The 27,551-nt window shown below is 36.6% G+C and overlaps 1 long non-coding RNA gene across 1 annotated transcript in view; it reads right to left on the bottom strand.

Moving 5' to 3' along the window:
- The window catches only part of LOC144060747 (uncharacterized), an 83,802-nt gene extending 58,732 nt beyond the window's left edge, over positions 1-25,070 (bottom strand). Inside the window, exon 1 of the long non-coding RNA XR_013295999.1 lies at positions 24,943-25,070. This is a non-coding gene — a long non-coding RNA (uncharacterized LOC144060747). The remainder of the gene's footprint in view (positions 1-24,942) is intronic.
- Between the last annotated feature and the right edge of the window lie 2,481 nt (positions 25,071-27,551).

Below are 27,551 nucleotides of genomic sequence, written 5' to 3'. Positions count from 1 at the left end.
GAGTGATAGCATTCAAGGCAGGGTTGATTGTGATCATTTCACCAGGGAAATCAGTCTTAAATATTCAGGAAGTTGGTGTAAGTCCTACTAAACATAAAAGAGCAGGAGCATGTGATCATTATTATTATTATTTAAATCATTGTATAAATGCACCTTAGTAAAGACCATTTACCCAAGTGCCATGAAGATGTCACGTAATTGAAGACAAATGCTACCTGAATATGGAAATGACTTGTTTGAACAGGTTAGGACAAAATATAATTTATCAAAATGTTATCAAAATTGAGTTAATGGTGTTAGACTCAACTCTAAGGAATTGAATAGTGTGAACAGAGAGATGCAGGTCAGAATTCTGTTGCGGATTAAACAGGTTGATGGAGCGATGCTTGTCTCCTTTCTAAGTAAAGTTAATGATGAAAAAACATAAATATATATGTTTTGTACTTCATTTGAGTGTTTTTTGACCTGCATCTGTGTGTGTGTGTGTGTGTGTGTGTATATATATATATATATATATATATATATATATATATATATTATAATAATAAATAACAAATGACATTATTGTTTTTATTACTATGCTATTATTACTGAAGTGGAATAAAAATAGCACACAAGAAATTGGGAGACTATTAAATCGTATAATTGAGAATGGCTCAAAAATATAATATTCAAAATATTTAATGACATATGAAGATGTCGTTATTGAAAAATTGGCTTTAACACAAAAAGGACCACCTTAATAGCAAGAGGCCTAATATAATTTGTGATAGTGATATCTACTAGTATGGATAGGAAATAATTTGTGTTTGGTGTTTTGATAAATCTGGGTGGGGAGCATTTGATACTCTTGATCCTATTAAACTAATGAAAAAAAAAATGGAGAGGGTTGACACATACAGTAAGTTACTTGGATGACCGATATCAATATGTACTCTTCAACTCTATAAAATCCAAGCTATTAAAGGTCAGTTTTGGGGAACCTCCAGGGTCTATACTAGGTCCTAAATTGTTTATATATATATTATTTATATATATTATATGATATAGTCGTGACTGAAAAAACAAGATCCCGGATACAAGCGGCTGAAATTAGTTTCCTCCGCAGGGTTTCAACTTTCTTGTTGGGTTCTTAAACTATCCATAATAAATTATCATCAACGGAAACGTACCTTTTTTAAGTTGCAATGTAGTAAACTTCATATTCTTAGTTCCTGTCGCTCTTCTGCACTTAACTCTTTGACCGCCAAAAACGTTAAATAACGTTTAGTAAAATCCTGCGGAGGACCGCCAAAGACATTAAAAGACGTTCACTATGTTTTTTGGGGTATTTTCTGGAAACGGGTGGAGGAAAGCCTTGGCCAGCTGTGCTGAAAGTATCAAGCAGATCTAGTTAGTATAATGCCTATTTTTGGGCACTAGATGGCAGCGATGACTCTCTTCGGACAAGATTGGGTAGGCGTCAGTAGAAGACGTGAGGCGGAGCTAGAGTGTTGAGGGGACAATGGCTGAGGAAGCCATAATGGCGACCGGTTGCAAGAAGCTCACGCTTGAGCATTTTTTTCAAAGACGAAAAGCATCGACCAATGCTAAAGAGCACATTGATGACGACGATGATGATGATGATGGTGACTCCGAGGTTGACGCCGAAGTTGGAAGCGTTGACGCGGCGGCTATGATCACGTCATAAAGCCTCACCGGCTAGCGATGCTAACGCCGGAAAACGCGGAGCACAACCGAGCACTTCTGCACAGGCGGACGTTCAATCGGACGACGAAGAGTACCCCGAGTCCAATGCATATTCATCGGAGGAGTGGGTACAGTCTGATCACGGAGAAGACACTGGTTATGGACTACGATGCCACCATGAATGGAGCGGATAAGATGGATCAGAACATCTCTTACCACCCGGTATGGGACCTGAAGGACATGAGGAAGCCAGACGTAACACCACCGTAACGTCACCGTATCATGATCCTGATAGTAGACTCGATGGCAACATGGCCAAACACACACTGCAGTATATACTTGCTATTCCCTGGAAAAAAAAGCCAGCAAGAAAGTGTAGAGTCTGCACGCGAAGGGGCCATCGCAGTGAAACTAATCTGTTGTGCAAATCCTGCTGCGTCGCCTTGCACGCAGGGGAGTGTTACAAAAAGAAAAACTGTATTTGAAACATCCACACAATTGTAAATAGTACCACGGTTGCACACATTTGTAAATAGTTTGCCAAATTGTTTTGTCAAATTGTTACAATGTTGAATGTAAATAAACTTATTTTGCTATCAAAAAACACTTTTTTTTTGTTGGTGGTAGTGTTTTACAGAAGTAAAGCACTGTTTAGGTGTTTGTGGCATCATTCATGGAAAAAAAAGGTGTCAAATTCACTAAAGTGAATGAAATAATATCGTTTCACAAAAAGCTTGATTTCTCCGTATTTTGTTTCAAAACAGAGCATTTGGGTGAAACTAACCATTTTCTATTGTTGATTACTGAAAAACGGAATAAGGTAGAAGAAACAAACTTTTTTTTCTGATGAAAGATGAGAGTCCAATCTTTCATTTGGTAGTATGTGTGTTTCCATAGTCCAAACACAAAATGTTCTGTGGACCTTGAAAGATCAGTCAAAATGCTTAAATAGTGGCGGAGACAGACTTTTATAAATGGGGAGGGGGGGGGCTCATGGATTTATTTTTAGCTTGTGCAAAACAACTTTAACTTATTGATGTCTGTTCAAAAGAATCTATCTGAATATAAAATATTTTAAACAGTCACTCACATCTCACAGGGAAACCAACATGACATTGCCAAAAACGTGTCATATTGATGCACTGATCTTATGTGTCTTGATGGGGCTTGGGAGATTCTTCTTCTCCAGACTCCTATTTAGGTGGATTACAACATATTGTGGTACACAGCGCCACCTACTGTGCAGGAGGGGCATAGCAATTAGTAGGCATCTGATAAAAAATGGGAGGTTGCACTGGCAAGACATGAGGCGCCACTGCGGCGGTGCAGTGTTATGTCAATCATTTGGCGCCTGTGGGGTCCAATCTCATTTGAGCAGGGGCACGTGCCACCCCGGCCTCCTCTCTGGCTCCGCCAGTGCATGCACTACAAGGGGATTGTGCGAGGGACCCATGAGAAACCAAAATAAATGTAAAGGCTCAATACTAGCTCTTTGATATGGATATGATACAGATACTAACTTTAGTATAGATTCTATCGATACTTGATCGATCTGCACAGCCATAATCTAAATTAACCTAAAACTCAATTAATAAACAAAACATTTGAAAGAAAGAAACAAAAACAGTGGGAGATTACTTTAATTGCATTACTAGTAAAACTTCAATACTGTTTGCCATTATGTCCTGTCCAGTTGTTTTTTCCAAAAATGGCATTCTCTAATGTAGGCTATATTCAAGAATCAATTGTACAGTATTCCCATATGACGAGAACAGCAATGAGTTAAATCAATTGTCTATTCCTCATATTTATTGCCAAGGCAATATTTCTTCAAGTACAAAAAAAATGCAGAGCCCCCCCCCCACACACACACACACGCGCCCTCTATTCAAACAAAGCCATTGTTCTGATCATTTTACAAGGATTAAGATTATTTTTTTGTGGGAGAGTATAATAGCCTCTGTATATTTTAAAATCCTTTTAATCAGAGGCGAAACAATCCAATCAGATACTTTATTGAGACAGAGAGTATTGGTTTCTGCCCAAGCCAAAGTGTACTGCTTATTTATTCATCATCTGAGGCTCCCTTGGTTTATTTTATCTGAGTGAAATTCCAGTATCAGTCTTACTTTCTAAGGGGAAGCAGGCCTTGTCTGGCTATTTTCAGTCAGAGCAGATGTGTGGATGGGAGGAGGGGCGGGGTGAGTCAGCTTGCCATATGAAAAGGTGAAAATCAAATGCTTAGAGTTGAAATGATTGGCTAATCAAAAAGGCACAGCACTACACACGTCAATTTTCATTTAGTTAGTTAGCAAAAAATCATCTTTCTGAAACTGTTAAAGGAGACATATTATAAAGATAACATTATTATAAAGAAAAATTATTAAACTCAAAATGTCAAATTGAGCTGTTTAATTTATGTCTATAATCATCGCTATATTACTGAGAAGTAGGGATCGGTGTCTTTAATTTAAGGTAGCGGTACTCGCAATGGTGGCCGATACTATTACCAATACTGCCCCCTTGGGGCTGTTTTACGATCAGGAACTACAGTAGAATTTAGAGAAATAGAAAATGTCCATTAATTTCATGCATTTTTAAGGAAAAAAAATACTATATTGGGATATATATGAGGGCAGCACGGTGGCTGACTGGTTAGCACGTCCGCCTCCCAGTGCAGAGGACGTGAGATCGAGTCCAGGCTTCGGCCTTCCTGGGTGGAGTTTGCATGTTCTCCCCGTGCTTGCGTGGGTTTTCACCGGGTACTCCGGTTTCCTCCCACATTCCAAAGACATGCATGGCAGGTTAATTGAACACTCCAAATTGTCCATAGGTGTGATTGTGAGTATGGTTGTTTGTCTCTGTGTGCCCTGCGATTGGCTGGCAACCAGTTCAGGGTGTACCCCGCCTACTGCCCGAAGCCAGCTGGGATAGGCTCCAGCACCCCCGTGACCCTTGTGAGGAAAAGCGGTCAAGAAAATGGATGAATGGATGAATGGATGAATGGATGAATGGATGGATGGATGGATATATATGTCTTTATTTAAAATTATCTGGGAGGGTTATGGGAAGAGGGGCGTATTTTATGGATGACTGGTTGAGTTGAGTATAAATCTAAAAAAAGTGAAATCAAACCCCCCTAAAAAGTGTAATTCAGTGGCTTGGTTTGGTTGCTACGTATGTTGGGTGCTGATGAATGAATGCACAGATTAGTATTACAGAAACGTTATGTTCTAGTATCTCTCGTGGGTGGCATTTTCAACAATCATAAAGCCCTTACACAGTATGCCAGCGTCCAAAGTCTCTGACTGGCCTTCAAAATGAAATATGAAATATGTGGTGCTTTTATTTTGAAAGTTGCGCTTTTATTTTACTTTTATTTTATGTGCACACATATAGATTATGGATTAAATTATTAAAAATAAATAAATGGCTAAATGAATAAATAAATGACTAAAAGTGAAAATAAAAATGGATATTAAAACATATAATTAAAATTTTAAATAAAAAAATTAATAGAAATAAAAACAACAATATATATATATATATATATATATATATATATATATATAGTTACATTTACATTTGTATTTAATTTTTTAATTTTTTATATTTGTTTTATTTTTCACATTTAGCCATTTATTTATTTATTTTTAATTTTGGTCGAAATGTTATTTAAATGAGGGGGCGGTCCTAAGCGTGTCTTGACTCCACCGTTATAAACTACCTTTTAATGGTCAAGTGAAATAAAAACGGATATAAAAAATATATAATTCAAAAATTAAATACAAATGTATTTATTTATGTATATATATATCTTGTTGTTTTAATTCCATTTATATTTATTTAATTTAGGAATTGTATTTTTTATATTCATTTTTATTTTCACTTTAAGTCATTTATTTATTTAGTAATTTATTTATTTTTAACTCTTTCACTGCCAGACGTTTTCAGAAACGGGTTGTCGCCAGTGCCAGCCGATTTAAGCATTTTGACTGATCTTTCAAGGTCCACAGAAAATGTTGTGTTTGGACTATGGAAACACACATACTACCAAATGAAAGATTGGACTCTCATCTTTCATTTGGTAGTATGTGTGTTTCCATAGTTTGTTTCTATCTTATTCCGTTCTTCAGTAATCAACAATAGAAAATGGTTACTTTCACCGAAATTCTCTGTTTGAAACAAAAAACGGAGAAAAAGGGCTTTTAGTGAAACTATGTTATTTCATGCACTCCAGTGAATTGTACACTTCTTTTTGTCCATGAATGATTCCACAAACACCTAAATAGTGCTTTACTTCTGTAAAACGCTTTCACCAACAATGAAAAAGTGTTTTTTGATTGCAAAATACGTTTATTTCCATTCAACAGTGTAACAATTTGACAAAACAATTTCGCAAACTATTTACAAATGTGTGCAACTGTGGTACTACTTACAATTATGTGGATGTTTCAAATACAGTTTTTCTTTTTATAACGCTCTCCTGCGTGCAAACGTTACACGTTACACTTTCCTTTTTTTCCGGGGAATAAATAGCAAGTAGCAGACTGTACACATTCTTCCGATGAATATGCATTGGACTCTGGGCACTCTTCGTCGTCCGATCGAACGTCCGCCTGTGCGTGCTCGATTGTGCTCCGCGTTTATGACGCCGTCATAGCCGCCGCGTCAGCGGTTCCAATTTCGCCGTCAAGCTCGGATTCACCTTCATCATCATCATCGATGATGATCATCGTCGTCATCAATGTGCTCTTTTAGCGTGGTCGAACCCTTTCGTCTTGTAAGTGTAGAGAGCTGCATTCCAAACGGGCATCACTTCCTCCACAGCCATCTAGCTTCCCCGCCCCCACGTCTTCTACTGCCGCGTCAATGCTTTCAATCCACGGAGTCATCATCATCATCATCATCATCGATGATGATCATCGTTGTCATCAATGTGCTCTTTTAGGTTTGGTCGATGCTTTTGTCTTTGAAATAAAACGGCTCGGCTGTGAACTCCTCGCAAACGGTCGGCATTTTTTTTCCCTTTGTTTTCCATTCTGATCTCCTGCTCGACGCTCTAGCTCCGCCTCGACTGACGCCCACCCGATCTTGTCAAAAGAGAGTCATCGCTGCCCTCTAGGGGCCAAAAATAGTCCTTAGGCACAACAGACCGGCTGGAAACTTTCACCAGACATGCGGAAGGGTTCCCTCTACCCCTTTCAAAAAAAATAAAAAATCATTGGATGACGTCTTTAGACGTCATTGGCAGTGCTCCGTAGGTTTTTACTTGACGTCTATAAACGTCAATGGCAGTGAAAGAGTTAATTTTGGCAGTTTTGGTCCTCCATAGTTGATTGGTGCAAGCGAGGTGGCAAATAAGATCTTTTGATTTATTTTTGGAATGCACAATAACTGTTTTTTCCCCCCTCACCGATATTGATAACCAATATATCCCTGCTCTTCCACACAGATGACAATATCGATACCCGATAACCTTTTTTGTTGTTGTTGTTGCAGCTTAAAAGAATAAAAAGGTCATTGACGAATATGTTTGTCTGATGATGCCCATTGTATGAATTATGTGGTATGAACAAAATGAAAAAAACTATTCGGGACTTTTATTTTGAAATACATTTCTATTTTAGGTGATTGTATCATCCACAACACAGCATAGACAGAACCCGAAACACTCAACTGAAAGATGACGTGGGTTAATCTGGTTTCTCATGCTTGCCAGTCTTCAACCAGGGCCGGGTTTCCTGTATATAAGATACAGTTGGACGTTTTGGTGCGCTCTGCTTTCGCTTTATTCGAACTGCTCAGGTGAGTTATGCCACAATTTGTGAATAGATTGTGCATGTTTGGGCTAAACGTGTCTGCTTGCACTAATGTTTGAGCTTTCGCAAAAGCTGGCATAGTTTCTGAGGAGCTGCATGGTAACGAGACTCTGAGAATACGGATGAACGGAAAGAAGGAACCTGGCATGTTTGATGGAGAACTTGCCCAGCTGTTCATTTCAAATACAAAAGATGAGGACTTTGAGAGATTTGTGGATGAGGACTGATCAAAAGTAACGTGAGTAGTGGTACATTGTTAAATACTTCAAGAGTGGAACCTCGGAGTTTGAACGTCTCGGAACTCGTACAAATCGGACTTCAACCAAAAAATCTGAGTAAAAAATGCCTTGGAGTTTTAACTCATTTTCGGAGTTTGAACATCCAAGCAAAGCAGGCTGAGCCGAACGTACCTTGAAAACGGATAGAAGAGTGAAGCTGAGCGAAGTCGAGCAATGCCGAATGCTCACGTTGCGGTAGTTGAGACGATACACTGCTCATTTCCAGTCAGCTCGTGAATACTCCCGAAGGTGCTCCATAATCGCGAGTGCTTTTTGATTTTTCCAGTGGCAGCAAAGAAAAACACACAGGGCTACAAACCAGTGGAATTAGGAAGATTATCGTGTCGTTGTAAATACTGGCACGAGGACCTCACTTAGCTGTTCAACAACGTGCCTGACGTTAAACAACGCACGCAAGGACCGCTTAGTAGTCTAATTATATGCCCAATGTAAAATACACAAACTCAGCACTGAACTAAAGATAGCTGTTGGTGCAGTTTGCTGCGTGTCATGGTTTATGCGCATCTACTGTACTTTATCCTGGTTGTTACTAATCCACTTGAGTCCGTTCTTGTCCTTAAGACAATTGATTTAATTTCTAACAAAACAAACTGACAATAAACATACAGTGAGACACGGTAAGAAAACTCTGTGTCCCCGCAGCTCAACACTGCCTGGCTTAGCTTCTTACTGGACAAAACATACATCAGCATGAATAATAACATGCATCATCATAAAGAAAGAATAGCATCATAATAACTACAACTTGTATGACATGTCTCTTGGCCTGTACCCATACACCCGCATTAACAGAGCATTTATCATCCACTGATGCCATCACACCACAACAAAAAAGGTCAGGTATTTTTTATTGTTTGAATACTGTACTGTACTGTAAATGTAAAAAAAAACATAAATGGAAATTAAAATAGGATTTTTTTTTGTTTTGGAGCTTGGGAACTGATTAATTGCATTTACAATTTAATTATTTTTTTCGGAGGTTGAACAATTCGGACTTTGAACACTTCGGAGGAACGAATTATGTTCAAACTCTGAGGTACCACTGTACAACCGAACTTACTGTTTACATTGTTAAATACTTCAATAAAGTACAACCGAACTCAGTTTTGCTCCGCTGCCCTTTTAAAAACATACACTATCATTTTTAGCGTGAAAGCATTCTACCATATGTGTTGAGCTTTCGTATGTTTAACCGTGCCTGTGCCTAATAGTGCGGTGTGCCTTATGTGTGTGTAAAATGCTGAAAGCACCCATAACTGAGACTGCGCCTTTTAATACGGTGCGCCTTATGGTCATGAAATTACATTACATTGCTGCACTTCTTATTTATTTAATTTTATCTCTTTCTATTCTGTTGTTTTCTCTTTACTGTAAACTGCAGCTGGACGGAGTCCAGGAAAAAGTTCCCCACGGGGAAAATAAAAGTATATCGTATCGTATCGTACATTAGTTATGTTTATTGCTCAATCACAACCTGCTCTACCTTAAACGTAACCATCCGCTGTCAACTTAAGGATCATGTGCGATCAAAATTAATAGTGTGATTAATACATGACAGCATTCATTTTTATTGTAACTTTCCTTGTGTGGCTAGCTCGCTTGTTCTGTTTAAATGGCTAATCGTTAAGACTAATAACTTTGACTTAAATTTGAAATATTATGTGGTGTGACCAACCATCATCTGGTGCAACCATTGTAGAAAGCTTTCCATAATAGATGTATGTCCTAAATTAGATGTCCAAAACTGTAGATAATAGTAAAAGAGTAGATGATAGTAACTGAATTTTATTTTTTATTTTTTTATAACTCTGCTTGGTCTGGTTAAATCATTATCCGTCAATGGCCTTAAAACATTTAAATCCTGCTTCAGACTAATATAGCGGGGTCGGAGGATGACATTTAAGTGGTCAATGACAACTTACAGTTGAGTGTTTTGCTTTCTGAATTGTCACTTCAGACAGTGAGGCGATGAGTTATCTCAAAAGCTCTTATGCGTGTCAGTAATTATTATCGGTAATAAAGTTGGCTGTGTTTTGTTGCATCTCCATTAGTATTTATTAATGCTTCAATGAATACATTAGTCACAAAATTATTTACTTAGCACTAGTGACGTTTGAACAATGCACATTGCACACACATTTTAAAATCAGGGGCGTGCAGTGACCTTTAGAGGGGCAGGCGCTCAATGCAAAAAAAAAAAAAGGGGGCACATGCTAACGTGCTTGCACTATCCACTAGGGGTGTTTAAAAGATTGATTCAGCAATATATCGCGTTATTACGGTACACAATTCTCGAATTGCTTCAATATGCGGCCAAATCGATTTTTAAACATCCCTTTTTGATGGAAATATTCAACAAAATGTCTTACTTTGGGTTAGGGTTCACACTTAAAGCATGGAAGAATGTTATATTAATGGAACATTAAGCCTTAATATTTTATTCAAGTGCTGTTCAAACATGAAACAGACTGCAACCTGTTAAATACAGTGGCTTATAAGCCTGAAGTTTTAGATAAATACATTTTCATACAAATCTTACATTGTACATGCACAAGTTTACTGATAAGTATTTTCTAAATTTGATTAAAAGAAGAAAAAAAAGCAATAATCAATAAATAGATTTGGGATTAATCGAAATTATTAGAGGGTGTCTATGTAGATAGTATGTGTGTGCGTACGTGTGTGTGTGGGGGGGGGGGGCATTGTAAAATTCTTAATTAAAATAATGGCTAAACAATAAATCACACATAATGAAACTGTTGTTTGTCTGCAATGCCAATGCCAATCACCATAAAAACCTTTGACATTTGTGTATGAAGAATAATTTATGAACAACAAATTTACATGAATAAAAACGATATAAAATGTACATGAAATGTACATTTTAAATAACAAAAACTAGGATTTTCCTATAGTGCAAGTAGCATAAAAAATGTCTTACTTTACATTTAGCTTGATTCGGGTAAGAGAAAATGCCTTTTATATTTTTTTCTGCAGGTGTAGATGTTAATATTTCATTATTGGGACTGTACCCAACAATTAACTCTTTGACTGCCATGGACGTTAAAAGACGTCAAGTAAAAACCTACGGAGGGCCGCCAATGACGTTAAAAGACGTCATCCAATTTTTTTTAGAAACGGGTGGAGGAAAGCCTTGGCCAGCTGCTGTGAAAGTTTCAAGCAGATCTAGTTAGTCTAATGACTATTTTTGCCCCCTAGATGGCAGCAATGACTCTCTTTTGACAAGATTGGGTAGGCGTCAGTAGAAGACGTGAGGCGGAGCTAGAGGGGACAATGGCTGGGGAAGGGAAGAAAACGACCGGTAGCAAGCAGCTCACGGTCGAGCAGTTATTTTCAAAGACGAAAAGCATCGACCAACGCTAAAGAGCACATTGATGACGACGATGATCATCATCGATGATGATGATGGTGACTCCGAGGTTGGAAGCATTGACGCGGCAGTAGAAGACGTGAGGCGGAGCTAGATGGCTGAGGAAGCAAACAATGGTGACCGGTTGCAGGCAGCTCACACTTGGGAATTTTTTTCAAAGACGAAAGGCATCGACCAACGCTAAAGAGCACAATGATGACGACGATGATCATCATCGATGATGATGATGGTGACTCCGAGGTTGACGCTGAAGTTGCAAGCGTTGACGCGGCGGCTATGACGACATCATAAAGGTTCACGGGCTAGCGATGCTAACACCGGAAAACGCGGAGCACAACCGAGTACGCTCAGGCGGACGTTCAATCGGACGACGAAGAGTGCCCCGAGTCCAATGCATATTCATCGGAGGAGTGGGTACAGTCTGCTACTTGCTATTCCCCGGAAAAAAAGGCCGTCAAGAAAGTGTAACGTCTGCACGCGAAAGGAGCCATCGCAAGTGAAACTAATCTGTTGTGCAAATCCTGCTGCGTCTCCTTGCACGCATGGGAGCGTTACAAAAAGAAATACTGTATTTGAAACATCCACATAATTGTAAATAGTACCACAGTTGCACACATTTGTAAATAGTTTGCGAAATTGTTTTGTCAAATTGTTACACTGTTGAATGGAAATAAACGTATTTTGCAACCAAAAAACACTTTTTCATTGTTGGTGATAGCGTTTTACAGAAGTAAAGCACTATTTAGGTGTTCGTGGCATCATTCATGGACAAAAAGAAGTGTACAATTCACTAGAGTGCATGAAATAACATCGTTTCACAAAAAGCTCTTTTTCTCCGCTTTTTGTTTCAAAACAGAGCATTTCGGTGAAACTAACCATTTTCTATTGTTGATTACTGAAAAACGGAATAAGGTAGAAACAAACTTTTTTTTCTGATGAAAGATGAGAGTCCAATCTTTCATTTGGTAGTATGTGTGTTTCCATAGTCCAAACACAACATTTTCTGTGGACCTTGAAAGAGTCAAAATGCTTAAATCGGCTGGCACTGGCGACATCCCGTTTCTGAAAACGTCTGGCAGTCAAAGAGTTAACTGCCACATCTCGGCAAGCTACATTGTTTGTTTTTGATAAAACGCTGTGATTGTTGTTGTTTTTTCTTAACGTCTCGGAACTCGTACAAATCAGACTTCAACCCAAAAATCGGAGTAAAAAATGCCTCGGAGGTTGAACTCATTTTCGGAGTTCGAATACCAAAGCAAAGCAAGCCAAGCCAAACGTACCTTGAAAACGGGTAGCCGAGTGAAGCTGAGCGAAGCCGAGCAATGTCGGATGCTCACGTTGAGACGATGAACTGCTCATTTCCAGTCAGATCGTGAATACTCCCGGAGGTGCTCTATACTCGTGAGTGCATTTTGATTTGTCCACGACAATTTTCTTCGCCATTGACCCAAAGAAAGACAACAGTGCCAGTGGCAGCAAAGAAAAACATACAGTGCTACGAACCACTGTGGAATTAGGAAGGAGATTATCGCGCCATTGTAACTACCGTGACTACTTCTGTAAATACTGGCACGAGGACCCCCCTTAGCTGTTCAACAATGTGCTTTACATTAAACGACGCACGCAAGGTAGTAGTAGTTTAACAATATGCCCAATGTAAAATATACAAACTCAGCAGTGAACGAAAGCATTTATCATCCACTGATTCCATCACACCAGAACAAAAAAGATGAGGTATTTTTTATTGTTTAAATACTGTACAGGGTGTAAATGTAAAACAAAAAAACATAGACATTGATATAAGATTTTTCAGTTTTTGAAGCTTGGGAACGGATTGATTGCATTTACATTATTTCCTATGGGAAAAAATGTTTCGGAGGTTGAACAATTCGCACTTTGAATACTTCGCAGGAACAAATTATGTTAAAACTCCGAGGTACCACTGTAATTAATTAAATAAATGTATCCAAAGTTTCATCCAGAAGGAACTTGCATAATTATGTTTGAAATAATTTTATTTGTCTTAATATTTTTTATTAGTTTTTCATGATTTCAATTATTTCCAAAATAATCGTGATTATTCTGTTTTCCATAATCTAGCAGCTCTACATGCAAATCTCTAATTTGGCCCACATCAATCTCTTAAAATAGCAATATGATTGGTTTGTTTACGATTGGTAAATATTGTCAACTGTCTACTGATTCTCATTGAATTCAATTCCACTTCCTATAATTCAAATTCAATTCACCATCCTGTGGTGTGGAGTCTGTTCAAATCGAAATTAATCCATTAAATTGAATTCAATTCTGAAATTCAAAATTTTGTACAGCCCTGATCGGTCACCGTAGTAGTTGGAATCCTCCATGACATCAATGAACCACAAAAAGCAAAAACGCAATACATACAAAAAAAAGATAAGATTTCACACAACTACGTACGTACTACAAAGTGAACGGTTCTATAAAAAGCCACCATTTAATACAAGTGTTGATATAGGCTACACACCATCTTGTTAACATTTTTTGTTGAAATTGATGTAGAAATGTGACGTCTCAAAATCCCCCGCTGTTTCTCTCTGCGCTTGTGACTTTCCTGTCTTCCGTGAGAGGCATAACTGAAATTACCGTAATAACAATACTTTTTCTGTAAAGGGCAAGGTCTTAGCTTTCAGACACTGTTGGATTTTTTCAGATAGGACAAATGGTGTCAGAATTACGGTAATCCAAACTGCCACACACACACACAGACAGAGCGAGACAGAGACAGACAGACAGACAGACAGAGACACTCTGTGACAAAGCGCTTTTAATAAAGGAAATCAAATTAGTTTTGGTATTTTTCCGGGACAAGTTGTGTCCCGGGAAAGATTCTTATTTTCCCGGGACAGCTGGTTAAAAAAGAGAAGAATTTTGGGAAAACGGGACGGGTGGCAACACTAATAATGCAAAGAGAGGCTCTGCTATGTTTAGTCTTAGGACTCTCACTTTCTCTAGCGCTGTCACAAGCCCCCTCCTTCCGAGTGTTCAGTCAGTTAATAATAACAAAGTGCTGTAGCATTACACGAGTAAAATATATTGATATTCCATTGGTAGTAAGAAGCATTATTATTTAAAGACTTAAGAACTTTTTTTTTTCTTCAACAATCCTTTTAATGAACTGATGTAGATTTAATGTAGAATAGCTACTTTTGCTACATTTCTCTGGTGGGTAGCGTAGTGAAGCTTAATTTAATACAGAGTACTTGTATCTTAGCTCCCTACAATTCAATGTACTTTGCTCAACACTGCTTGTACAGCAGTTACCCAACGAGAAATCGCACGAGTAAAAATGTGACAGAGAGAAAAAAAAGCAACAAAATAGCAATAACCTCTTAAATCTCAGTGGTGAATGTTCCATGTGGTGTTTTGCCATTTGAAAGGGTTGCCATGTCACTGTAGGATGGCTTTCCTGTATTCTCTTTCTTTCACTTTTGGCTTAAAAGTACACAGGAGCAGATAAATTCAGCCCAAGATGTCAAATAGCAGAGGTGCCCCAGCAGAATTCTTCATGACTTGCAGAAAGAGCAACAGCAGGTTCCCACCGCCATCGTAACAACTGTGAAAAAAATCAATCCCTCCTGGCTTTCCCACCCTATGTTGCACGCATAAAGGATCAAGAGGCTACCCGCTGCTCTAGTGTGGTGTTCTCACATGCCCCATCTTGCAGGAGACTTTCAGAAGATGGTCATTCTTCAGCTTGACTTATGCTCATGCTGCCATTTAGAGACGTCTCCACAGCCATCAACAACAATCCTCTTAAAATTGCCTTCACCTTCAATGTTGTTTATTCTCTTTCTTTTATTAAATGCCGTCAAAATGAAAAAAAACTCACCTTTTTCATGCCCTGTCAGCTTGGGGAGCAAAATGGGGACAACCTGTGTGTTTATATTAGTGTGGTGCTTCTTCCCTACTGTGGTATTGATGTGGCATTATGGGTCTCGGGGGTTGAGGAGCCGCTGAGAGGTAGACAGAGAAGATGAAAAATATGAGTTCTAGAGAGCTTAATAGATCTAAGGGTCTGTGGGAGTGCAGTTTGCCCCCCTCTGTGTTATTTTTCTATCTCACAGCTAATAAGATTTAACTTGATGAGATGAAGAGCAGAGGAATGATGAGAAGAAAAGGGAAAGAGACAAAGTGAGTTTCTTTTGTTTTCATATTTTTGCAGTCAGCAGCATCCCTAGTGGCCATTACCAGAATTGAGAGCTGCAGCTAATCTGATCATTTCAACATACTTCCATTCTTATAACGTGAATCTTATGTATGGGCCAATGATATCATGCCCCAGTTACTCTAAATGGACTGTCTTGGTGTTTATTCATAGATGAAGACATATGTGACTGGAATTTTTTATATTTTTATTTATTTTTAAAGAACATTTGTTGCAACGGATAATGTTATTTTATTTGGCGTGTTTTACTGGCTTGCAGGATATATATATATATATATATATATATATATATATATATATATATATATATATCAGCAAAAAGATAATCAGATGAGACCAGGAGGATTATCAAGTTTAACATTGCCCACAATATAACGAATTAAGATTCCCATTAGCAAATTCAAGTCCGAAATAATTTTTCACCAAAAAATTGGCTTGAACGTGAACTCTAAATACAGCAATGATGCTGCATGCGCCCAGCTTATTTTAAATAAAGAGCTTTGTTGCCTGGAATGTTGTTTACCAGTCGACACACCCTAAAATATTTTTTTTGTTTGTTTGTTTGTTTATTTAATTAAATAAGATTAAACATGTAAAACTGCAGTGTAAAATTCATGATGCCAAAAATTTTGGTGCACCCAACTCAAGAAAAAATGTTGGTTGCATCAGTACAAAAAAGTTTGTCAAGACCAAGATAAACTTAAAGCTCTGTGATGTTGTCATAGAGGATTCCAGTGGCAACCTGTGAACTCTGAACTCCATGCCCAAGAGAGTCAAGGCTGTGAAGGTGGCCGCACAAAACATTGACACATTTAGCATTTAGCCCTTTTGTTGCATGGGTTTAGCTAATAATGACTGTGTTTTATGTTATTTTAACAGAACAATAAATTTAGAGTTATATAAGCTGTACAATGTCTACTTTTCATTGGGTCAAAGTGCCATTTTGTCAAGGGAATAAAGTTTGGCCATCTCTTTGGACATGTACAAAACAAATCTATTCATAGCATGACTGGGTTCAAGACATTCCATTTTAATGCCTTTTGAACCATTTAAAAGGATTCATGAGAGTCGTTTTGGCATATTAAATATTAATATTGAGATTGTTGTGATGCCTCCATTTTACATTTCAGTGGCTAACCGCAGAGATCTGCAATAACAGAAACAGATGGAAAAATAGAATACATTTGCAGCAAAAAGCGTCTATCTGTAGTGAGAGTGTATGTGTTGGAAATGGAAGTACATACCTCAAAGCATTTTGTGTTATTTATGTTCCTCTAATAGCTGCTCATCGTGCTGGTTTCTATGGAGTAAACAGTGAAAAATAAAAGCTTGCTAAAAATACAATTGTAAAAAAACAACTAGAAATGTTCCATTTGTCTGATTGTCATGTTCAATTATTTATATATAAGGAATGGTACAGACTTTGTCAGTACAGATGCACGGAACTGTAAGGAGATAGAGATGGAATCATATTGATGCTATATTTGTAATGGTTGCAAATGTGTGTGTGTGTGTGTTTTTTCAGTTAGTTTAAGATTAAGTTAGTCACATGATGTCAATATTTCATGACCTCCAGATTAGTTAAAGTCTCATAAAATTAGATGAAATGGTTATTAAGTGACACAGTATTCGTATTTGAAGAGTTCATAAAATTAATTTAAAAAATTTTTTTTTAAACTTCTGAAACTTTTCATGGTGACTTACACCTTCAGACATATGATCCTTACTACTACTACTACTACTACTACTACTACTACAACAACAAAAAAAGCGTCCATAAAAGCAGCATTACTTAGGACTTATTGGTGAGACGTTATTGTCAGATTTAGCTAACTGAAGATTCTAAATTGCCCACAGTTGTCAATGTGAGTCAAGAATTTTATAGCTTTGGAAATTTCATTGATAGTTTTTATTTATTAATATTATTTTTTATTTTTTTTATTTTTCTTATTTTTTCTTATTTAGCAAATTTGAATTAGTTTTCAAGACGGCTTAGTTAGTTCTTATAAGTTTTACATTTTTTTTCCAAAACCTTTTTCTTATTTTTAACGTGTATTAATTGTGTGCAAGATTAACAAAATTTAATTTAACAAAAACACCATGGTTACCATTGTGTAGTAAAATGTCAAAAATATTTTAAAAACAACCATCTATTCACAAATCAAATACACAACTTCTAATTGTCGATTTGTGGCTTGAATTATTCTTGAAAAGTATTAAACCTGGTTGTACGGTGTACTTTTTTTTTTTATACTGTATAATTTAAAAAATATATATGAACCAAAAAAGGGACGCATTTCTTACCTGACATTGAGTTTAATTTTTGTGTGACAATTTCAAGCGTCCTTTTTATGGTTAATAGGAAAATAAATAGACTTAAAATCTACCCCAAAGGCTCATTTATTAAATTAATTACCAAAGACGAAAACGCAATAATTCGCTGTAAGTATAGTTCGCTTTAGTTAGTTTTGTCAGCATAAAATGGAGCTTGTTAGTTTTTGTTTTTTAAAAATCATTTTCATTCATATTTTATTTCGTCAATTTTGGTTTTAGGAATTTTGTTAAAATAACTGATGTGAGCGTGATGCTTGTCTATACATGATTGGTTGGATTGGTTTTTATTTTGGTTTTGAGTTTTTGTTTTTTAAATTTTGTTACCGGGTAGTTTTAATTCGTTTTTAGGGTGCTTCTGATAGTTTTTATTAGTTTTAGTTATTTAAAAAATGCTTAGTTTTAGTTTAGTTTTAGTAAGTTTCAGTATTAGTTTTCGTGCGTGTATTACTTATGTGCAATATTTAATAAACACCATGGTAAAATGAAAAAAGTAGCTAATTTATTACCTAGCGTTGCATGAAAAAGCAGGTGAGCCAAGCCGTTGGAGCCAAAAGTCAAGCACGCAACATTGTCGCCTAGGAGCGACGTCATCTGAAGGTGCTTTTCTATTGGATGCTGCTACATGACGTCACTTCTGTGCGACACACTTTCAAACGCTCCAAACACTTATCGCTATTCTAAATAAATATACTTAAAATCACATTTCAAATCATCCCCAAAGGCGCATGCATTAAATTAATGACCAAAGACTAAAACAAAGCACATTTTCGCTATATAGTTAGTTTTAGTTGGTTTTGTAAACATAAACTGTAGTTTCAGTTAGTTGTTGTCTTTAAAAAGCATTTTATTTCGATAACAAAATTGTTTTTGCACCAGAATTTTAGTTGTAGTTTTTTCGTTAACCTAGGTAATTACAATAGATAAATATTAGTTAAAAGCTTAATTTAAAAAAAAAAGGCTACACACCATCAAAAAAGGGCCTTCAGACTGTTTTCAAAAACAAGACAAGATACTGTATGACATGACAAGATCAGAACCCTGCTCTGCTTGGATAAGCTAAAGCCCACCTTATGAGACGTCACCAACATGTACAAAAATGTCATTTCCAAGTGGAAAACTCTAACGTATTAAGTTGAAATGGTCGCATTCTTACGCATTCATTATTAGATTTACAACAAGTAAACATCAAGTGTCTTGAGCAAGTGTTACAGAAAATGAATGTATGGGCACTGAGCAGTGTCTATAAGACCCCCACCAAGACAGGCGTCCTGCACATGCATGCACGCACACACTGCACACGCATAGCATACATAAAACTAAATTTTTTACAATGACTTATTTATCATTTATCAACAAATTTAAATATGAAATAAATTACCCACATTTTTACTTGTGCAAAACCATTTGACTTAAAAATTAAAAAGGGACATCATTTATATTTCAGTTTCAATTATAATCAGGCTTTCTGAAAATCAGATTTTTTTATTCTTTTTGCATATCCTAAGGCCCACTGCCCCACCCCAAGGCAATTGGAGGATTCAAGTTTTGGAATCACATCGTTTTGTTCTCTAATGTACCCAACTTGCATAAGGTATCAAAACGGGCCTGCAGATGGATTGTATTCTACAAGGTCTGCTGTGACCAGCTTTACAGAGAAAAAAGGGGGGGTTGGTTCGGGATCCGATGTATGGCTTAAATGTTGTGAAGAGTAAGCTTAACTTTATTCTAGATAAAAGCTTGTGAATGTGAAGAGAAAAAGTGAGAAGCATAGATATTGTTTCATTGATGATTCAACCTTGTGTTTCTCAAATGTATAAAATAGAAACCAAATGAACCACAACATTTGTCATCAATCACAAACAAGGGGTCGATTTGTCAGATTTGTCAAGCTTTATCCCAGGCCACTGCTATAATTTATTTTTTTCACTGTAAATTACAAATGCCGGTTGCTTGCATGCTTCATTCATAGGCAGGCAGTGGGATTAGCTGAGAAAAAAAGAGGGGGAAATCGGCCGTTAAACCCCTCCTTTTCTCAAATCTCACCAATGGCTACAATCCATAAACTTGTGCCAGCTGTTGCCTTGCGCTAAATCCTGCTTAAGAGAAATAGACCTAAAAAGCCCAATCAAGAGAGTCACTCAACTGTGAGGTTGTGGTGCCACCATAAATGCTGGTTGGAGCTGCAACTGAAGTCTGATGGACAAATTTGGAACTCTTAAACACTCACTCAAGTCAACAGGTAAACGTTAACATTTATATATATTAAAAACACACACACACAAATATTTATATATATATATATATATATATATATATATATATATATATATAATGATGGAAAAAGAGTGAACTGATAAATGCACCAATAAATGCAGTACATAATTTTACAAGTCATACGAGCAACTCGCTGTGGCGACCCTTGAAGCCTAAAATCGCAATGCCAACAACAATGCGTGTGACAAAACCTTATCCAACTTTTTAAACGTCTGTGTCGCAGTTGAAGCACGGGTAAATAGACACGTCATGAGTTCAAGCAGGGGTTAGTGTGGCAGGAGGAGGTGGGAGCGCCATGCATGCAGACTGTTCTGTCTCCACCACATCATCGTCACCTCCATTCTCAAATCTGCATCACCATCATTCAACTCTACATGAACCCGGGCCAGTCTGATCATTTGACAGGAGGTCGAGAGGTTTTTAGGATAAGTTGTTGGTCTTTTAATCCACAATACAAAGGGTCAATCAGGGGGTGCTTAGGCTTGTATGTATATATATATATATATATATATATATATATATATATATATATATATATACACAATTATTATTATTATGTAACCTTAATATAAGTAAAACTTTGGGTATGAGTATTTAAATACAAAAAACGTAAATATATGCTCTATGTTGTTTTTACTATGAATATTATTCAATTTTGAATCAGAACAATTTATATTATTGTTTATTATATCTGTAACTATTTCACATTTTTATTACAACTTCCCAATTTATATATCTTTAATTCCTTTTGTGTGTGTTAGCATTGCATGGACAGGGGTGTCAAAATTAGTTCGTTTTGACTTTAATTTTGAGTTAATTTAAAGTTCCTTTAACACCACAGTTCTTTTTTTTACGCGTGATTAATGCATAAGCCTGTACTGCCTATTCCAGTCTCAACGCAGCAGACATGTCCACATCAAAATTTAGCAGTAATAAATTTAATAATGATGCATATATTTGTGGAGACTGGGGTCAGGTTGTATTTTACAATTTTAAAAATGTGCAGAATTTCACATTACTTCATGTTAAAGATTAGATAATTATGAAAAGAAAAATGCACAGAGCTGTCACCAACGTCTTACAAATGCAATTATGTCATCTAGTAGCAACAAAAATTACCTCAACACAAATCAATATCACACTCTTTTTTTAAAAGTAAGTACATCTTTTAATTTTAACTCAATTTTATGAATTATTCTGAAATTACTGTATCAATGATTAAAATATGCCACCATATTCTATTAGTTTAACATTTTCTTCCACTTTTCTGAAGTGTATGAAAACTTGTATGTGTTGTACATTTTTTACACACACAACAACAGCAGCAGCTTCGTATAGTATTTCTACTGTTTCTTGCAAATGCATCCGACACCATAACTCCCAACAGAATGATTCACACAGTTTATAATGAAAAAGAAAATAATTGCTGTTTCTCAGCGTTGCAGTGGCCAGACTTTTAGAGTGAGACATTTTAAATATTTATGAGATATTTAATAAGCCTGTGGATGCAATAGCTATGTTGTTCTTAAATATGGGTCTGTCCAAACCTGGATTTAGCCGATTTGGAGCCCTGACCTCATCCAATCACATGGCCTGATCTTCTCATCTCATAAAGATACAAGCGAGTTCATCTGGAGTTCATCATGGCGGCCGTTGAGGCATTGGCGAATGAAAGTGGCGAAATGAGGGCTGTTTACTTCAAACGCTCCCCGCAGCCATGGAGTACCCGTTGAGATAAATTGTGTTGTAAAGCAAATAATCAAACTTATCTATCTGACTTATGGATGTTTAATAAGTTAAGTCTTTAGGGGTTTGTCCAAAGACAGTTGTTTTATCCCTGCGGTTGAACATGTTGTTCTATATTAGATTCAGATTTCCCACCACATACTACCTGAAGTTAGAAATTGTTAAGTAAAATCAGAACAAAGTACATTAAATAATATCATTGTATATCCCCCCCAAAGCATTAAAATTCATTAATACCTCAGATACTGTCGCACCACATCTGGAACAGACTGGAAACCTTTCACCTTCTAATAACATCAAGCACGCACTGGAGAGCAATAACTAAACCCGGTCAGATATGCTTCAGCATGATTTTATCACTACAAATGTGTATAACTGATTTCAATGTTTTATTTGATTCAAATCCTGCACCACCCCCATCCATCCATTTCAATCCCATTTTCTGGGTATACCAGTCGCATGGAACATTTAGACAAATAACTATTTACACTCACATTTACACCTAGGAGCAATTTAGCGCCTTCAATTAACCTAACGTGTAGTTTTGGAATGTGGAACCCAGCACCTCTCGAAAAGTCACGCAAGCATGGGGAGAACAAGCAAGCGTCACACAGAAAGGTCAGATCTGAGTTTCAAACCCAGAACCTTTGACTCTGAGGGAGACATGCCGACTACACACTTAATTGTACTGTGCAGCGCAACAGCAAAGCAGTCCTATCACATAAATAAAAAAGGTTCGATTTAAAATAAGAGGGGTCGCAGTAACAGCTAAGTCACATTGGCCATCACGGGCTTTGCTGTGTACAATATTTTATAAAGTAACTATAATTACAATACCTGTGTAATGACAGTTTGGTCATGACAACACAGGAGGGACAAAAGGTAGAATACAATAATACAGAAGAACACATGATGATTTAGATGGAAATCTGAGTCTAAGCTCTTTACACGCATATTATAGCAGTAATAAACGGGCTCTCATGTTAAGGCCAAACATTATTATAATTTTTTTAAATATACGACTACTCGTGAGCCTTGAATTCTCAAGAGGATATTTGTGATATTTCTGGGTAATTTAATAACACACACACAGAAACCTTATAAATGTTAGATTACATTTATTTTCACGATTAAATGGAGTATAAAGATATTGTCTAAATGTTTTGTCGAATTTTGTTTCAAACTGAGGGCCAGGCAGTGCTGAAACTTTGTATTTCTTCAAAAATATTTTTTTTTGTTAAATTACTCGCCATGGTACACAGTAAAATCAAAAGTGTAAATTTTCCCCAACCCAAATCAAATTATTTGCTCACTACCAAGGCTGTTATGTAAAGCAATTACAGTCTAAATTATTTACACATTTAAATTAACACTAGATTTGTAACTAATTTTAACGCTGTATATTAATGACATTTAGCTAAATAAACCTTTTATTTTGTGTTTTATAGACGTATAAAGCAGAGATACAAGATTCTACAAAATATATTTATTCTTTAAAATATTTGAAAATGTAACAGGGCAGTTCAAAATAATTGTTTGCGTGTAATATTATAAACCTTGTACCTCCAAAATAGTCACTTTTCAGGAAACCTAAAAAATGGCAGGTTTATTCAACCATTAAAATACAAGAGAGCAAACACTTTAGATTAGTCAATATTTTTTTTAGAATAGTATAGTAATAGTGGTCAATAGTATAGATTTTTCTAAGAATATGACATGAACCAAATTGATGTATGAGTTTTTGGCCCAACATCAGCGATATGAGACCACCCTTTTTTTCTACAGTTTCCTGCTCATTTTAAATGCCTGAACATCTAAATGTACATTTATTTGTACCTATATACTTTGTATTAATGACAACAAAAACATTTTGTAAGAGTTGAATTAAGAGGTAGCGGACCTTTTTTTGGAATAACCAAAATCAATTCACAAGTCCTTATATCACTACCTATGTCATTGTACTGCAGTTAGTTAGTCGCTTGATACTTTTTTAGTAGCATCAGAAATTAAAATGAACAAGAAATAAATAAAGCATGGTGGTCTGATATTTTTTCCTCATGGCTGTAAATATGTAATTGTGGGAATGCTGAAAGTAGCATTCCCATAAAATTTCTGCAGAAATTGCACTTAGTCTAGTTATAAAGGCGGTTTTCATGAAAATCTTTATTATACTGTATATATATATATATTATTTTCTTTTTTACAAGGTGTACTTATTGTCTTTGTAAATATATGTAACCAAGCAATATGTATACTGTATACATTCGGGGGAAACCCAGTATATATTACTTTTTGTGATAATGACATTATTTGGATGTATATTATAGAAATTTACCTTTGGTATTATATGTTCAATAAATAAGTGTAAAGTGTAAAAAAAAAAAGAAGAAGTTTTATTAAGAATTTGATCACGTCACAATTTTAGATCTGGGAAGTAAACTTGAAAAATCGGTGATTACAAATTGGTCATCCTTGAGTTGAATTAAGAGGTGAGGAGACATTTTATTTTTTTTTTTTTTTTGGGGGGGGGGGAACCAAAATCAATTCACAAGTTCTTATATCACTACCTATTGCTATTGTACTGCTGTTAGTCGCTTGTTACACTTTTAGTGGTATCATATGAAATGAACAAGAAATTCAAGAAAGCATGGTGGTCTGGTAATTTTTTCCACGGCTGTTAATATGTAATTGCACTTAGTCTCGTTATAAAGGCAGTATTCATGAAAATCCTTCTTTTTTTTTTTTTTTACAAGATGTATTCATTGTCTTTGTAAGTATATATAGCCAAGTTGCCATTTAAGGGAAACCCAGTATACAAATTAACTTTTTGTGATAATGACATTGTTTGGATGTATCTTACAGAAAGTTACTTTTGATATTATATGTTGAACAAATAAATGTAATGTGTAAAAAAAAAAATTGTGTTAAGAATCTGATCACATCACAACTTAAGATCTGGGAAGCAACCTTGAAAAATCGCTGATTACAAATTGGTCATCCTTGTACGCCTACTATAGAAATAATATAGTTTTGATTAGGCTAGTAAATTGTTCAGAGCATTATGCTTGAGTAGCTAAACTCAATACTGCTCAATCAAGAGTCTATGCTATGTCATTAATGGACTCAGTCAATGGGTCCAAATGGTCCTTCATTACCATCCATTGTAGGCCTTCATCATACCTGTATCAAGCCGGGTTGACGAGGTCGACGCAGCACCAAGCTGCTATGTAGGTTAACCCCAACAGCACTTTGATCCATGAGCGGGAATAAATAAAGCGTTTAGAGAGAGGTGAGTGCTCGGTCAGCTCGTCTGTGCGTATAAGTGTCACACTTGTGTCACGCTGAAAGCAGCCATGAGGCCTTGGTTGAGGTAACGTGGAGCAAGTGGGCCGCCTACAGGACAAACTGGCAAGCAAACTGAATGAACCCTGGCAACAAAAATACCTCCAGCAAGGCCACACAATCACAGATCAGTCTAATTGACTGTCATCTTTACTCTCAAAAGACACCGTTTGCATGCCACAACATGAATGAAATACCAAAATGTTTCCATTTATTTGTTTTCATAACAAATCAAATGGATTCAACTCATGCAATGATTCCGCCCAACTATTTATCCTCCTTCTCAGAGGTCCACAATGTTCATCAGTAGTTTTGCTAGATAACTGCAAATACATCCAGTCATTTGATAATATTTTTGGTTATTAATTTTAAATAATCAATTTTTTTATGAGACTTCTTAACAGTCTAATTTCATTTCAATGAATGTGAGATGATTTACATGATCTGCATTTTGAAATAAGCAGCATTTATATGTATATATAAAAACAACAAAAAAACTGTACCTTAAACAAACATTATGTAATCGATACCAAATCATACAATATATAACATATATCGATCTAGCATTTTAGTTTCAGTTTGGCTCTTTTTGTTGTTGCATGAAAATCTTTAAAATCTTGTTTATTTAGGTTGAAAAAGAAGTGATGAAGGCAGAATTTTTAGTTTTGTATTTATAGTTTCTGAACAGTATGATAAAGTACAGTATTTGTTTAAATTTCTTTTTCTATGATCACTTTGTGCACTTAAGTATTTTCTATTTGTCAATAAACTCTGTCCTAATGTTGTCCTTTGTTTAAAAAGGAAACAACACATAACACTTACAGGTTGAAAATTGATTGTGAAAGAGGAAATTGATGATACAGCTACCTTAGTTAAAAAATAATACCATAATTTTCAAAAAGTATCAATATTAGTATTGGTATCGGCAATACTGGCCCTGTATTTACTTGGTATCGGATTGATACCAAAATTTGCACACCACTATGATTTAGGTTTAAAAAATAAAGTCGTCTGAAAATTGTCATGGTTTTGGTTGGGTCTTGTTAAGTTTCATTTCCTTATGTCATGTTCTGGGTTTTGTTTGAGTTTATTTTACCTTAGCGTCAGTCATGATCTGTGTTTTGTTATGTTGTCCTTGTGTGCCTCCCTAGTCTCGTCAAGCATTGTCATGTCCACCTGTGTTTGTCTGCCCTTCCTCATGTGTCAACCAATCAGCACCCTCTGCCACTTGTGTCCTGCCCAGGTGTGTCTCTTTGTGTCAATTAGTGTATGTAGGCCCCGTCCACACAAAAGCCAGTTTCAATGTATCCTCACAAGTTTCTTACCGTTTAAGCCGTTCGTCCACATGACGGGGCGGTTTCGGAGCTTGAAACCGATCACTTTTGAACCCGGGCTCCGGAGTGGAAAAATTTCAATACGCGTCAGTCTGGAAGTGGAAACCTTATGCAGGATATTCTTTCAGCGATGACGTAATGGTCGCAGCTCGATGATGACGCATTGTTGCAGGTTGATGCCGTATGCGCCAATTCTCGCGTGACTGCGCGCTTACCGTCAGTCTGTCAACAACGATGACGGATAGCCGTGTCGTAGTCGTTTTGCGCATCCTCCTAAGCTTGCTTATGCTTTTGCAGGAAAATATTTTGCTTCTTTATTCTCACGTTCAACAAGTGGTGTTGTACTTGAATCACCCGCCATTGTCACTTCTCCTGTGTTCGTCTTTTTCATGTTGTTTTGATACATGCAAAGCCATGTTTGTTCTGTAGATTGCAATAAGGTTGTTTTTTTTTTAAAAATGGTGCGTCTTCTTCGCTGATTCTTCTTCTACGCTTTCCATTAACTCCCTGTGGCTGCGCTACAGCGCCACTCCAGACTTGGCATATACATTACAGCCGTGAAATGTCCTCAGCGTCTTCTTTTGGACACACGCAAGTCTTGAAATGCTTCTGTGTGTACGAGATTTATTTGAGTAACGAAGCCGGCTTTGCTTCCGTCTGGACAGGGCCTTAGTCTCTTGTCTCCCTTTTGTCTGTGTCGATTCATTATGATTTCCTCCTCTTGTGCTGCCACACTTTTGCCCTGTAGTTCCCCCATGTTTTGCCTTGCTTGTTTTTTTACCTCCTTGTTTTTGTTTAATTAAATCCTTTTTTCTTTTTTTTTACTGCACCTCTGCCTCCTCACCCCATTCCGATCCTCATCCCACCACTTGGTAACAAAAAATTTTAAATAAATTGCCATGACAGTTGTATTTCAATTTTACTTTTCCCAGCCACATTGAGGCTTTTTTCCGTTCTTCTGGTCTGTACAAGGTCAAGAGCTTATGGCACTCATTTTTCAGAAGCGCAACTACATTTTAAGTGGGGCATTTTAACGACAATGGAAATGTCAGAGAGGCTCTCACTTCAAATGCAATACATGTTCATATCACGGTGCCTTTAAAAAAAAAAAAA

The sequence above is a fragment of the Vanacampus margaritifer genome, chromosome 11 (genome assembly GCF_051991255.1).
Source record: "Vanacampus margaritifer isolate UIUO_Vmar chromosome 11, RoL_Vmar_1.0, whole genome shotgun sequence".
In the NCBI taxonomy this organism is placed as follows: domain Eukaryota; kingdom Metazoa; phylum Chordata; class Actinopteri; order Syngnathiformes; family Syngnathidae; genus Vanacampus; species Vanacampus margaritifer.
The sequence above is the reverse complement of the archived record's forward strand: the minus strand, read 5'-3'. Positions and strand labels throughout refer to the sequence as shown.